The 15,582-nt window shown below is 44.7% G+C and overlaps 1 protein-coding gene across 4 annotated transcripts in view; it reads right to left on the bottom strand.

The window, feature by feature from the left end:
• The window catches only part of EHMT1 (euchromatic histone lysine methyltransferase 1), a 170,200-nt gene that overhangs the window by 141,404 nt on the left and 13,214 nt on the right, over positions 1-15,582 (bottom strand). Inside the window, exon 1 of one of the 4 annotated variants that reach the window (XM_074973878.1) lies at positions 3,180-3,219. The exons of the other annotated variants lie outside the window; for them this stretch is intronic. The gene's annotated coding sequence lies outside the window, so the exon portion shown is untranslated. Of the gene's footprint in view, positions 1-3,179; positions 3,220-15,582 lie in introns of those variants that run through there. 4 annotated transcript variants of the gene reach the window in all.

Here is a 15,582-nt window from a genome sequence, read left to right as displayed (position 1 = left end):
GTCCAGACAACCAGGTGGCTAACCTGCCTCTAGCAGTCAGTCTGTCCCAGCACTCCTAGCAGCAAGAGCTACACTGGGGGAAGCCCGGCCTCTGGCTCAACCAGATTAGCACCTGTTAAAATCTACACAGCCTTATCTACACTTGACTGTCAGAATGTGTTAGTTAGGACATTACCTAACACCTTTAAGAGCTCACCGTTTAAACTCAGTCCAGATTAAACGTAGGTCAGACAGGGATGTGGCTAATTCCCTTCAAACGAACCAGTGGGAAGGCCTTGCCTGTCGTGGAGAAGCTGCCCAGCATCCTAGCTGGAAAGAGAAAGGTGTTCTACATGAGCTCATCAACAGGAAAGAGAGGTAGCTTGGGGGATCTGTCAGAAGGAAGTCCTAGTATCCTACCAAGCGAGACCAAGCTTTGACCAGGACACATGAACACCCTGAGAAGCTGCAGGTTTGGTGACACCAAAGGACTGGACTTCTGGCTAAATATGCTGAAACTGTTTTCTCTTTTTAGTCTGAACCAAGCTGAGCAAAGCCTCAGTCCTACCCCAGGGTAAGCTGACCAGAGCAGAGAGGTTCTGAGCCAAAAGGCATGTGCATTGAAGTGTCGTATTTCTCCTTGTTGAGTCTTCCCTTTAATTTCTGGTGCCAGACACTACAGCCCTAGACCACCTTCCAACAGAACAAGTGAGAGGAGGCAAGGCCAGAGGCTGGAAGAGATTTTTGAGATGAGCATTTGGAATTGTGTTAGTGACTAGGTTAATTCTTGCCCATCCCCTGGACGAGGTTGAGATGAATGAGGAGGGCAAAGAGCTCTGATTCAGGCGCTATAGTCACTTTTCTACAAAAAGAGGAAGGAAACAAGAACTGTCTGCACTTTGCGAGAGACACCATGATATATGGATCCTACTCAACAGGAGGTTCCTTCACTGTATGCCCACAGCCCTGGTGTTATGAGACCTTTGGATTCTATACTTGCAAGACACGCCAGCACTTACGCATGGTGGGTTAATGAGAGATGATTGCTATGCCCACCACAAACAAAATAATCAGGTTTGAAGTCCTGTTTTAGTCTTTTTTCTTCAATTTTTCCTTGTATTTTATCTTTAAAAATTGAAAACAGCCCCCTTTGCTTCAGCCAGTTGTAATTTCCCCTGAGTTTGAGTGGTTTTTCTCATCATGAAAATCCTTCACTGGCATCAGACAAAAGATAAAAAACCCTTGTTAGGAAACACACACACATTGAGAAACCAGGCAGCATTGCTGGATCCCAGCAGAACTGTAGCTTTTCCGAGATGACAAACACAGCTTTGTTCCATCACATTTGAAAACATATTCTGAAAACAATGCTCCTCCCCATATATATAAAAAACCCTTTCCTCGCACCCAACAAAAGGAAGACATAATTAACCCTCCCTCAGAGAGACTACAATGGTATTTAAAACAGTAAAATGCAATCCATTTGCATTTAGTAGCTAATTATTTCCCCTACGTACACTCCCATCAGTATTCCCTAAAAATGTCCACAGAACATTGACAATCTGTGCTAGCCAAAGCTTTCGGAAAGGAGTGAAAGATGGTTCCGAGTGAAAAATAAACCTAAGAAACTCAACAATGGTCTGGCAAAATCTTCCTGAAAAACACAGTGTATCTAGCTCAGCAAAGTCTGTCACAGAAATGCCCTTTTGAACTCATTTGACTGCATTAACTTTCACCTGCGTATTGTGTTTAAGCCCACGGCTATTGCAGGAAGAATCCAGTGGGAGCCATCAGCATTTGCCTACCTGTTAAAACACAATCCCCTTCTTCACACCACCACCAAGGACATAAGTAGCCATTTTCCAACATGCAGCACTGCAAAGACATACTCCTGCTGCTGCTGGAAATTCATTAACAGCGGCCAAGGCCAGGACTAGCATCACAGCCATCCAGCACAGTTTCTCAATGGCATAGACTGTACAGAAAGAACGGCTGCCTATTGTTCACTCTTTCTCATCATATTGCAAGATACTTTAGCTTCCTCAGAACTAGGAGGAGTGCACCCTTCCCCCCTTTTGCTCCAGTAATACAGTCCTGGAACGAACAAGGTAGGAAGCAGTCCATAAGCACTCTTGCTACTGAAGAGGGGTGAATTACTAAAGCTAGTGATGTAATAATCAATGCCACCCCACTCCAAAAAAATCCCCAGCATGCTTCACTGACATTCAGTTCACCTTGATTCCATCATCCCCTACAAAGGATTAAGTTAGAAGTTTTCAGTGGCAAACACCCAAGCTGTGGGTTACTGAGCTCTGCCCTTCCCAGCTCTCACACAGTGCTGACTCAGCCCAAGAAAGAAACTAAACTGGGCTGGACTTCAATGGAGTTACAGCAGGGACCAGGCTGGCCCTTGATCTGCAGTGTCTTAAGCTTCTTGTTGCTGATGTTGTTGTTAATTAAAGTATTAAGGATGGTAAACAATGTTTTCCTCCGTCCATGCTTTCAGGGCAAGAGCTGATACCATGCTGTCCTTTCACTAATAACTGGCAGATGATTTCACTCTTTCAGGCTGCACTCACAAAAGAGCGACTGAAAAACAAAATGGCCCAGTTTCACCTTGACACAGTCCTTGTGCACACAACAATTCCCTTGCCACCAAGGCAGGCTTCTCTCAGCCTTCAAAAGTGATCGCCCTTTAGACCAAAGCTAAGATATCTCACCAATATAACAAGTTGGCAGTTCTTTATGCATTTTCTTTTAAAAATGTAATAAAAAGACTATTCTTCTGCAAGCAATCAAAGCTAATCCCTTTACAAATTTACTTTCAACAGAAGCATATTTAAAAAAAAAAATAACATTGGGCTATGCTCACAAGCGAAAAGTATTGAGTGTTATCAGCTCCTTCCTGCCAACACAGCACGAATGTGCAGCAGGCCTCAACTGGTATATTCATTTAGCCCAACATGAAGGCAGAAACAGGGCTCTACCCACTTCTAGAAAGTAAACCAGCTTCTCAGTATGGCCTTGCACTGAAATAGGATTACAGTGGCCTGGAAAACAAAATAAACCCACAACATGAAGGTTACCCATAAAATCATAACAAAGATCCTTCTTTCCCAGTTCTCTATAGAGAAAACCTTTATCAACCCCTCTATGTTAAAGTAGAAACACAAAAAGATATGTACATTAGTCCCATGTACCTCTGTCAATTTTTTTTCCTCGTGTCTTTAGAGCAGTTGTTTACTGCAGCCAACTGCAGAGAAATTACAGTAGCTTAACTCTCCAACTCCCTCTAAAGGATTAATCTTCCAGTGAGCATGCTCACGCGAGATCTTTTTTCAGCAGTTGCATCCATTTCATGAAATGAGGGCTGCTGCAGACATGAGGAAATGCCATTTCAGGACTACATGCAAAGTTGAATAGCTCCATAAACAAGTGCTAATCCCTTTCTGAAGTTCTAGCAAGAGTCTATGTCAAACTCCCTACCTCCAATGACTTTAAAAACCCTGAGACTAATATGCACTTTCCCACATTTTTTTACAGTGGTTTCTCTATAAGACACATAGTTTAAATGTCTGCTCTTGACTTTCTCCCGACAAACTGGTGGAGGGTCCCTCTAATGAAGCTTTAGTCAAAACAGCTCCTTCTCCCTGACAGTTTTTTCCTTCTTATCATGTCTTGGCTCATCTCTGCTTTAAAAATGGCAGAAAAGATTTGAGGGGGGAAGTGTTTTTAGTTAAAAGGAACAGTTTTAAAAATATAGTTTTCAATAGTGCAGCACAGTTACAGCTCCCGACAAACACATATTTTTCTCTACAGATTAAAGGCCTATGCAAATGAGGATTTGCTTACTGGCAACAAATCCAATAGCTAAACAAGACAGTTGGAAGTAATCTTGTCCACTCATCCTCCGGCCACCCTACATTATATCTTAATTGGAGCAATTTAATTCCCTCTCCCTAACCCCATAGCTGTGCTTCTCAATCCGAGCTTTCTTGGTTAAAATGACAACATTGCAACTGAAAGACAAAGACTTATCCCTTAGAAATAGATTCTCTTATACTCTTCCATTTTTATCTTCTTGTATTATCATCACAGCAACATTTCCTCCTTTGCCGTCTCATCTATTTTATGTCCCGTTACTTAATTACTCTTCATAGCCAGTAGGAATCCAAGCTCCCCCTCCCACCCTACCCCCATAAATACTCATATTTTAGGGCTATGTTTGCTGCTTCAATCTAGAAGATTTAGGGGACAGGTCTGATCACATGAATATCAGTGTAAATCTGGATTATCTCAGTTGAAGCCAGTAGCATGAGATCAGAATCCAGCCCTCAATCTTCCCCACTTGATGCTAAATCTCTAAACATTTTAAAGAGTGTTACATCCTTAAAATATCACAAATCCCATTTTGTTTTTTAAACTATTCGTTTGAAACTGCACTAAAAATCCAAAATGTCATGGGAGTGTTAAATAAGGGTTAGGTCTACTTTTTAAAATGAACTCACACCAGAGTGACAGCATCCATAAGGAACAATAAACATTTGGTGACAGTGGATATTTTGCTCTGCTATCACCTAAATTCAGTCACCCACAGGAAGGAAACCTCTGTTACCAGGCATTAAAATAGATGTTTTGTTTTATTTATAAAGTGTTCAAACTGGTTGGTTTTGATGTGTCATAGCACAGACTGTTCAACCACCCCTCCCTGTTCCATGATTTTGGGCTTCAGTGAATTTAAGGCCACATCCATCCTGAAAGGTGCTGAGCTCTCTCAACTCCCATCAATATCCACGGGAGTTGAGAGTGCTCTGTACGCTGCAGGAAGAGTTTAGAATAATGCATAATCCGGCCCTGAAATGCAGAGAAGGAAAATCCAAGACTTGAAAGCAGGCAGATGTGAAAACCATTTTGTTCTGTGCTTCATACATCGTTGCAGGATTAAAGCCGAACACAGTCGGGATGTCAGATATGGTGTCGTCCTGACCCGCTGCACCCAATTTGGAAACGAGTCTCCTCCTTGAAAGTTTATACTTTGAAGATTGATTGCCATTGATTCTTCTTCAAGCAAACTGCCCACGCTGGCAATCCATCAATAATAAGCCATTACTTGACAGCCTCTTATCTGCAGATGTCAGCCCAGACAACTCAATTTGCAGAGGCAACGGGTCAATAAATCAAAGCCCTTCTCCATTTTAAAAAATCAGAGTTTACAAAAATGCCTGACCTGCAACCTGACTGAAAAGAGCAACCAATCCAGCGGTGTTCTGGCAAAGGAGCAAATTGAGCCTTACGAAGCGACCAAATGGGCTGGTTATGGGTAATGCTGTGAAACCAGCCCAGGAAACTCCTCATTTTTCACTGGCATCATGAAAGCATTAGTTGGGTGTGGAATGGGCCACACAGGGGAGGAATCTGCTAAGTCTAATTAGTTGCAGGGCAAGAGCAGAATGGAGTGGCCCTTGTGAAATGTTTACCATTCAAGCCTTAATCACTATGACCCATTTAACTCTTTAGCGGAACCCCAGAGCTTACTGATAAGGGTGTGTTTAATAGCACCATGCCAGCAAAACTCAGGTACTTTTCTCCTCTTTAAATTCAGCAGTGGATTTAAATCCAATAAAATCAATATTCCTGTTCATCTTATGGAAACTCACTTCTCTGTTCTTCCAAGTCAACGGAGAGTTTAACACTGGTGCCAACAAAGTGCCAGTAAGAGGAGCACCAGCCCCACTCTGAAGATTCAAGACAGCTTGTGATGCTATCAGGTGCAGATGACTTTTAAAAGGCCTCTTCGCAGGACAAGGAACAGGGATAGTTTGTATGATTTGCTGGGCACTAAGCCACAACAAAGAGAGCCTAGCACAATCCCTGATCAGGATCTCTTGATGCTGCAGAAGTATAAAAAGCATGCATTTGTACAGCGCCTAGCACACTCCATTATTAAGGCCCATGGATGCTCCCACAATACAAATCATAATAGTTACTTTCCTTCTGCTCCTGTTACTGGAGGCGGTTAGACAGTTTCCTCTGTGCCAAGTCTTACTGCAGGAGAGGAAGTGGGGAAGCCTGCAAGTTGCTGAGCAGGCATGGAATCTGGGGCCCGCACCTTGCTTCACGTGAGCGTCATCATTTTTATAATGATTAGGACCAAATCTGAACCACATGAGTAGCCCCACTGACTTCAGTGGACTGCTTGGGTGATGAAGACGAGCAGGGATTTGGGACTTAATACTACTCCCATTAGAATTAATAGGAAGGTTACCACTAAATCCAATGGAAGCAGGATCAACCCGTTCGTCCTAACTATAGGACACTTTACTGCAGCATCTTCACTGAATGGGACACCAAAATCACTCACCCAATAAAATGCAGGCATTGATGGTTATACCTTGTGGCCTCAATTTTAAGGGACTTTCATAACTTTGGGAAGAACGTGCAGGTGAAGACGGAGAGACAAGGTGGGTGAGGTAGTATCTTTTATTGGGCCAACTTCTGTTGGTGAAAAAGACAAGCTTTTGAGCTTACACAGAGCTCTGCATAAGCTCGAAAGCTTGTGTCTTTCACCAACAGAAGCTGGCCCAATACAAGCTGTTACCTCACCCACCTGGCCTCTCTAATGTCCAGGCACCAACAGGGCTACCACGACACTGCAAACAGGTGCAGAAGAACAGAAGATGAGTTGCTTTAATTGTATCATTCTTAGTGAAGACACTTGATGGGGTGGGTTATACACTGTGAGCTGCTGTAACCAATCACTGCAGAGCTGGGCCTATTGAGCCTTCATCTATTTACTACGTGAAATGCTTTTGGTTCTTTGTTTCATCATTGCCTGGGACAACAGGAAGCTGTGGGAAGGCATGCCAAAGTCTGCAAGGATCTCTCTTCCTCCTCTTACCCACAGAATTGCTGCAGACGACAGCTACCACATCTAGCCTTGCCTTTTTAGTTTACTACTCTATACCATGGCAAAGCATAGAGGGACATGCAAAAAAAAAAAAAAAGAAAAAGAAAAGTGTTAGCTTACAATGCTGCTATCTATCACTGTTTCATAGCAAACCCACAAAATGCCAACCCCGCTGATAAAATCCCACAAACCACACTGCAGAACAGTCGCAGCTTCCTCGGTTACATGATCAATCAAAATAATTTTCCATAGAATCGCTGCTGCTTTTGCGAGGTAAAACTTGCTGCCTTTTTCCTATGGAAGATAAGGGAATGACAACCAAGAGCATGACAGGTATATCCAGCCTCTTTGGGTAAGTGCATTAGCTGGATGTACAGCTTGCAAAATGATTAATAATGCTGGCAATTTAAGGAGTTCTCTTCCTGATGGCATGAGTCTGTCAGCCGCCAGTCCTCAGTCTTCCAGGGTTTACCCCAAGGGAAATTTGGACCCCACCCATTCACAGGTGGGGCAGCAACATTGGTTTTTCTGGGAGCTTTTGGGCTGAAGAACTGCAGGCTATAAAGACCCTCCAGTCATACATCCGATGTGTTTGTGGCACTTTCATGAGAGTGGGTTCTTGGCCCCCTGTGGTGTGCTTCCTTTATTTCCGATCAGCTCCATTGCCACTGGGAACCGTTCCTCTTTGAGTTTGGATGTGTGGTCACAGCAATGAATTCTAGCAACGGAAGCAAAATGAAACAAGGCTCCTGGCTGGGTACCACAATGGATGCTCTCTGGGGAGGAGATCAGGGACAAAAAATGGGAAAAAGTTCCTTCCCTTAGAGCAAGATACAGTCACTGTGCACTGCAGGGAACATTACTTGGTGGAAGGCGCTGGGTAGGCTTTAGTGGACCTGATTCCCCACAGCCTTGAATACTGTGTTGTGGGTGTGAAACACCCACACTGGCATAAGTGAGCAGACAACTCTGACTTGGCAGTGATTTGCATCCACTCTGCCCAGGTACAAGGCCAGGCCCTGTTTATCTTCTCAGTGTGATGTTAGCAGGGGTCCAACCGCCAACCACAATGGATTTGATGGTGGTGACGTCAATCCTGATGCAGCCGATCAAGCTGAGAAACACACCACCTGTGAGATGTGACATCATGGCAACATGGCTCAGCATCAGGTGGGCATTCCTTATCATTGCTCCAGGCTGTTCTGTCCTGATGTGTTGCAGCGCTCCGTGATCCACTCCGATATGCTCAGCCTGGACATACCATTTTGGGTTGAAATGTTTATAGCTGGTAGTGTGTGCATCGGTGCATTGGGTGAGGGAGTTGGAGCTGCACCTAAGCAAACTGCTACTTGGGTTTTGTTGTGAGTAATCCTTGCAGAGGGAGGCTTCATGGAAGTATCCCTGATAGGACACTTGTGGTTAGGCCTAAATCCAGGAAGTGCATTAGGCAGGCGAGTTAATACTAACCACCCAGCAGGATATGACTAGATCCCAACTATCTACCAGGGCTCTTCCATTATCAGGGTGTCCCAATTGCTTGCATGAATATAGGCATTTTGTAGAACATTAATCATGCAGGCTGGCTCCGGGCCTGTGTACTGCTGCCACCATCATCTCCAGAAAGGTTGAACCCAAGGTAGATTCAGATGGTTCTAACTGCAAGGACTACTACCTATTTGGGTGTTCTATGCAATTACATGATAAGGCTACAGCCTATTGCCAAAATCAGCCCATTGTAGTTGTGGTTCATTGTGGCATGTTATCTGTGATAAAAGTTTTGATTCTAGAAAAATTTGGAATAGGGGGATGATCCTCAGAATCCATGGATGTCATACACTCATTTGGGACTTATTGTTCCAAGTCTCGCTTTGCTTTCTGTCTCTGAAGAGAAACAATTGTTGCTCAAGGTAATGGTGCTTCTGAGGACTGAAAAGTAAATCTCAGGGCTTGATGACGTGATTGGAATAACAGAGACTTGGTGGGATAGCTCACATGACTGGAGTACAGTCATGGATGGTTATAAACTGTTCAGGAAGGACAGGCAGGGCAGAAAAGGTGGGGGAGTAGCACTGTATGTAAGGGAGCAGTATGACTGCTCAGAGCTCCGGTACGAAACTGTGGAAAAACCTGAGTGTCTCTGGATTAAGTTTAGAAGTGTGTGCAACAAGAGTGATGTAGTGGTGGGAGTCTGCTATAGACCACCGGACCAGGGGGATGAGGTGGATGAGGCTTTCTTCCGGCAACTCACGGAAGCTACTAGATCGCATGCCCTGATTCTCATGGGTGACTTTAATTTTCCTGATATCTGCTGGGAGAGCAATACAGCGGTGCATAGACAATCCAGGAAGTTTTTGGAAAGCGTAGGGGACAATTTCCTGGTGCAAGTGCTAGGGGAGCCAACTAGGGGGGGCGCTTTTCTTGACCTGCTGCTCACAAACCGGGTAGAATTAGTGGGGGAAGCAAAAGTGGATGGGAATCTGGGAGGCAGTGACCATGAGTTGGTTGAGTTCAGGATCCTGACGCAGGGAAGAAAGGTAAGCAGCAGGATACGGACCCTGGACTTCAGGAAAGCAGACTTCGACTCCCTCAGGGAACGGATGGGTAGGATCCCCTGGGGGACTATCATGAAGGGGAAGGGAGTCCAGGAGAGCTGGCTGTATTTCAAGGAATCCCTGTTGAGGTTACAGGGACAAACCATCCCGATGAGTCGAAAGAATAGTAAACATGGCAAGCGACCAGCTTGGCTTAATGGTGAAATCCTAGCGGATCTTAAACATAAAAAAGAAGCTTACAAGAAGTGGAAGGTTGGACATATGACCAGGGAAGAGTATAAAAATATTGCTCGGGCATGTAGGAAAGATATCAGGAGGGCCAAATCGCACCTGGAGCTGCAGCTAGCAAGAGATGTCAAGAGTAACAAGAAGGGTTTCTTCAGGTATGTTGGCAACAAGAAGAAAGCCAAGGAAAGTGTGGGCCCCTTACTGAATGAGGGAGGCAACCTAGTGACAGAGGATGTGGAAAAAGCTAATGTACTCAATGCTTTTTTTGCCTCTGTTTTCACTAACAAGGTCAGCTCCCAGACTGCTGCGCTGGGCATCACAGAATGGGGAAGAGATGGCCAGCCCTCTGTGGAGATAGAGGTGGTTAGGGACTATTTAGAAAAGCTGGACGTGCACAAGTCCATGGGGCCGGACGAGTTACATCCGAGAGTGCTGAAGGAATTGGCGGCTGTGATTGCAGAGCCCTTGGCCATTATCTTTGAAAACTCGTGGCGAACGGGGGAAGTCCCGGATGACTGGAAAAAGGCTAATGTAGTGCCAATCTTTAAAAAAGGGAAGAAGGAGGATCCTGGGAACTACAGGCCAGTCAGCCTCACCTCAGTCCCTGGAAAAATCATGGAGCAGGTCCTCAAAGAATCAATCCTGAAGCACTTACATGAGAGGAAAGTGATCAGGAACAGTCAGCATGGATTCAGCAAGGGAAGGTCATGCCTGACTAATCTAATCGCCTTTTATGATGAGATTACTGGTTCTGTGGATGAAGGGAAAGCAGTGGATGTATTGTTTCTTGACTTTAGCAAAGCTTTTGACACTGTCTCCCACAGTATTCTTGTCAGCAAGTTAAGGAAGTATGGGCTAGATGAATGCACTATAAGGTGGGTAGAAAGCTGGCTAGATTGTCGGGCTCAACGGGTAGTGATAAATGGCTCCATGTCTAGTTGGCAGCCGGTGTCAAGTGGAGTGCCCCAGGGGTCGGTCCTGGGGCCGGTTTTGTTCAATATCTTCATAAATGATCTGGAGGATGGTGTGGATTGCACTCTCAGCAAATTTGCAGATGATACTAAACTGGGAGGAGTGGTAGATACGCTGGAGGGGAGGGATAGGATACAGAAGGACCTAGACAAATTGGAGGATTGGGCCAAAAGAAATCTGATGAGGTTCAATAAGGATAAGTGCAGGGTCCTGCACTTAGGATGGAAGAATCCAATGCACCGCTACAGACTAGGGACCGAATGGCTAGGCAGCAGTTCTGCGGAAAAGGACCTAGGGGTGACAGTGGACGAGAAGCTGGATATGAGTCAACAGTGTGCCCTTGTTGCCAAGAAGGCCAATGGCATTTTGGGATGTATAAGTAGGGGCATAGCGAGCAGATCGAGGGACGTGATCGTTCCCCTCTATTCGACACTGGTGAGGCCTCATCTGGAGTACTGTGTCCAGTTTTGGGCCCCACACTACAAGAAGGATGTGGATAAATTGGAGAGAGTCCAGCGAAGGGCAACAAAAATGATTAGGGGTCTAGAGCACATGACTTATGAGGAGAGGCTGAGGGAGCTGGGATTGTTTAGTCTGCAGAAGAGAAGAATGAGGGGGGATTTGATAGCTGCTTTCAACTACCTGAAAGGGGGTTCCAAAGAGGATGGCTCTAGACTGTTCTCAATGGTAGCAGATGACAGAACGAGGAGTAATGGTCTCAAGTTGCAATGGGGGAGGTTTAGATTGGATATTAGGAAAAACTTTTTCACTAAGAGGGTGGTGAAACACTGGAATGCGTTACCTAGGGAGGTGGTAGAATCTCCTTCCTTAGAGGTTTTTAAGGTCAGGCTTGACAAAGCCCTGGCTGGGATGATTTAACTGGGAATTGGTCCTGCTTCGAGCAGGGGGTTGGACTAGATGACCTTCTGGGGTCCCTTCCAACCCTGATATTCTATGATTCTATGATTCTCCCCTCATTTACCTGAATGTAAAGCAGGAGGAGGTCCAGTGAAGTCCATGGGATTACCATGGTGCAACTGTGAACAGAGAATAGCACCCTCTCATTCTAGACAAGTGATAGAGTTTGAGGCCAGAAGGGGTGACCAGATCATCTCGTCCGACCTCCTGTATATCACAGCCACCAACCGCACCCAGCGTCTGCCCACTAAACCCAACCACCCAAATGAGACCATATCACAGCCCACAGGAGACTAGACTGTGATGTGCCACAGGCAGAGAACAGGAGGGACCAAGATGCACCAATGCATGAGGCCCCTGCCATGGCAGGGAAACGACTGAGTGAGATAGACCCAGATAATTCTGACAAGCGACCCGCACACACACGCTGCAGAGGAAGGCAAAAAACCCCAAGGTCACAAGTGGTTTAGCAGAGTATAGGAAAGGCAAATACTCTTGCACAGGATTGTAAAAATGAATCTGCAGTCTTACTGCATACAGAGCTATCCATTGCTCAAGTTAATAATACTATTTAGCCATTAAACAGCCCTTTACATTTCAAAGCACTATACGCATGTTACCAAGCTAACACTAACAGCCCTGCCAGTGACATAGACAAGCGTTATTATCCCAATCTTACAGCGGAAGAAACAGAGGCAGAAAGGTTAAGTAAGTGGCTCACAGTCATGGAATTAGAAACTGACCAATTGCTTAGCACTGGAAATAAGACAAAAAGGGTCAAACTGTACAGTCTTTAACAACCATATCTCCCAATGCAGCCAGTGGAAATTCAGACCTGAGTAAGGACTGCAGGATTTGGCCCTAAGCTTTTGACATCTCCTGACCTTGGGTTGATCCAAAGCCCATAGAAATCAATGGAACACCTGCCATTGACTTCAGTGGGCTTTGAATTGAGCCCCTTTAAACAAATTACTAACAATGCCTAGGCCCTCCCTAGTATGTTTTAGTATTCCTATGTACGATGCTGTAAATGTGCAAGGTGTCATATAGTGGGAGATCAGGGCCAAACACAGAGCAGGTCCAATGCTCCGAAAGGCTCACAACCTAAAGGCACCTCCTGCGGGGCCTCTCTTACACCATGTTCTGGGAACATCTCTCTTTTGTTTAACAATGCACCTTTTACCCAGTATACAAAGCAAGCAGGCTCTGGGTTGGTCTCCAGCTCTGGGAGCTAAGCACTACCTCTTCTACAGATTATACAAACATTTCTCACCTTCTCATTGGAATGAGTGAAAACCCAGGCAAAGACAACGACTGTCCTGAAAGGGTGTGAGAAAGAAAATTAACCCAAGGGTCTGATCAGATTTCACGCTGGTCTACACCCAGTTTTTGTAACGACACTATTTTGGTCAGTGGGGGATTTTACAATGAGATATTTATACTGGGACAACCCTTAGTGGGAATGCAGGTATATTGGCATAAAGGTGCTTACATCAATATGGCCTATTCCTGTACATTTACAGAAATAAGTTATACTAGAACAGTCATCTTGAACTGGGAAAACTGCACCCACACCAGGGGTTGTATCAGTATAACTACAGCAGTTTTGAAACGGACGTATTTAGGGCAGAACAAAAGCTATGCATACACAAGCCTTCACTCTGTACTGTTCACTCTTACCCTTGCCATGTACCTTATACTCATGGATTTTAAGGTCCAGAAGAACCATTGTGATCCTAGTCTCACATTTCATCCGGTGGTCCCTGCATTAAACCCAATAGCATGTGATTGAAAGCCAACAACTTGTAGCTGAAAATACTCCCTTATTAGGCCAGCTGGCATTCAAACTCTCAATCCCTAATTTAGGAAGCTGGTGTTTTAGCCATTAGGCCACTGGGTTTTAGTGTTCTCTATAGGCCTGATCCAGTAAACATTAAGGCCTGGTCTCCACCTAAACCTTAGACCAACCTAGCAACATCACTGTGAAAAATTTCACATCCTGAGCACTGCGGCTAGACTGACCTGATTCCCAGCGTCGACGTGGCTAGGTCGACGGAAGGACTCTCCGAGAGGTGGATTACCTACACTGACAGAAAAACCCCTTCTGTCGACATAGGAAGCATCTACACTACAGTGGCAAAGCTGTGCCATACCTGTGCCGCTATAGTGGCTGCAGTGTAGACAAGCCCCAAGGCACAATCATAACTGCTACTCAAGTGCCTAAGGGCCTGCGAGATCAGACCCTACCTGCCTGTCACTGTCATGCATTTAGAGTGCAAAACTCAGTCGTGTGCAGTCCCCACCCCCACCAAGCTTAGACCTACACTGTAGCATTATAAGAGATACCCTGTTTTTTATTCACACTTTGAGCTCTGTTTCCATGGGAAATCTTTGGCCATGTGTAGGTCACATGGCTCAGTTACAAGTACCATGCTGTGCTGATAACATCGGAGATAGTTTACAAGTCACATTGGGTCCCTTGTCCTAGAAGAGACAACAATTGTCACAGAGGTGACCCAGAGTATTCATTGGAGAGATTATAATTGCTTCTCCAACCCCCTATCCACCCCAGGTACCCAGTCAAGAGATAGCATCTAGTTTCAAGGAAGACAGTCATCACAGCTTGCAAAGTTCGTTCCACAATGCAGCTGTGACTGTATGGGGAGGGGAAATGTAACTTAGAAAATGACAGCATGTGGGTGAATAAACAGTTAGCTCTGAGATCAGACTGTGGACATCATCATCCTGAGGTTCCTGGGGCAAAAAATATCAACAATGATTCAAATACAGTTGTAGAAAGCTGGGGAAATGACTGCGTCTCCTCGAAATCTGTTTACAGAATGAACACAGACTCCCAAAGGTGGCCTGCTTCTGACATTCCTTGGATTACTATGCTATGAACAGACCCGTTTACCTGTGTGTGTCTCCCAACCCAAGGAACTAAGTAATGGGTAACCTAACGTTGCCTTTCAGATCCAAGAGTTCCTTTACTTGAGTCAAATATGTCCAATTTCTTCAAAAACTCAAATGCTATCTTGCAAAAAACCCAATCCTGGTTAGTGTTCCTTACATGCAATTTAACTTGTACTTTCATGACACAGTATTACTTCACAAAAGGTGAAAAAGACCCCCCTGCAGAGAGGGCCACGGCAAAACCTTTCTAACTGAGAATAAGACACAAGTAAGATTTGGATCACTAACCCTATCCTGCACCCCCAGGAATCACAACCGATCTCAAGGCAATTCAAGTAACTGTGCAGATGTTAGAACACTTAGAAGAGACCAGCTTTAAAGAGAAAGCTGGTTCAGACCTTAACTACAGTAGATGTGGTGGTCCATTATAATTTAAGTTGTGCATTGGTCTTACAATGGTGCTCTGCTCTGAATTGCAACTAAACTGAACATGAAGTTGAGTAATGCACAATTTTGCCATCCTTAGAATAAAAGGAAGTACTGTGAACTCATGCTAAAAATATTAGGGCCTCTATTCTATGCAAAAAGAGGTTACATTGACCAATGGTACACAGCTTTTTACAATGGTTATGGTCTTTGGGTGCAATTGTCGCATACTCTTTGAAAGAAGCATTTGAAACTGGAATGGTAAAGCTACCATATCTGTAAGTTGTTTTTTTTAAAATATGTAACTTAAGAAGCTAATGAGAATACTTATCACTTATACAGCTCTTTTCTCCTTCAAAGTGCTTTGAAAACATAAACTACCTAATACTCACAGCACCCCTCTCAGGCAGGGATATATTATTACCCTCATTTTACAGAAACACAGAGAGATTAAGGCCAGCATTTTCAAAAGGGGGCTCTAAATTGGACAGTTCAGATTTTGAGTAACCCAATTCAGACACTGAGAGCCTGCATGCAGAGGTGCTGAGCAATTGCAGCTCCCGCTGACCCTGGTCAGAGCTGTGGATGTTGAGCGCTTCTGGAAATCAGGCCCAAGGTGTCTCAGCCAAAAACTGAAGCACAAAAAACCTGTGATCCTTTGTGAAAATTTCAGCGAAGTGACTTGCA

The sequence above is a fragment of the Natator depressus genome, chromosome 16, assembly GCF_965152275.1.
Source record: "Natator depressus isolate rNatDep1 chromosome 16, rNatDep2.hap1, whole genome shotgun sequence".
Taxonomy (NCBI): Eukaryota; Metazoa; Chordata; order Testudines; family Cheloniidae; genus Natator; species Natator depressus.
Note: the sequence above shows the minus strand (reverse complement) of the source record. Positions and strands in the feature narration are given on the sequence as shown.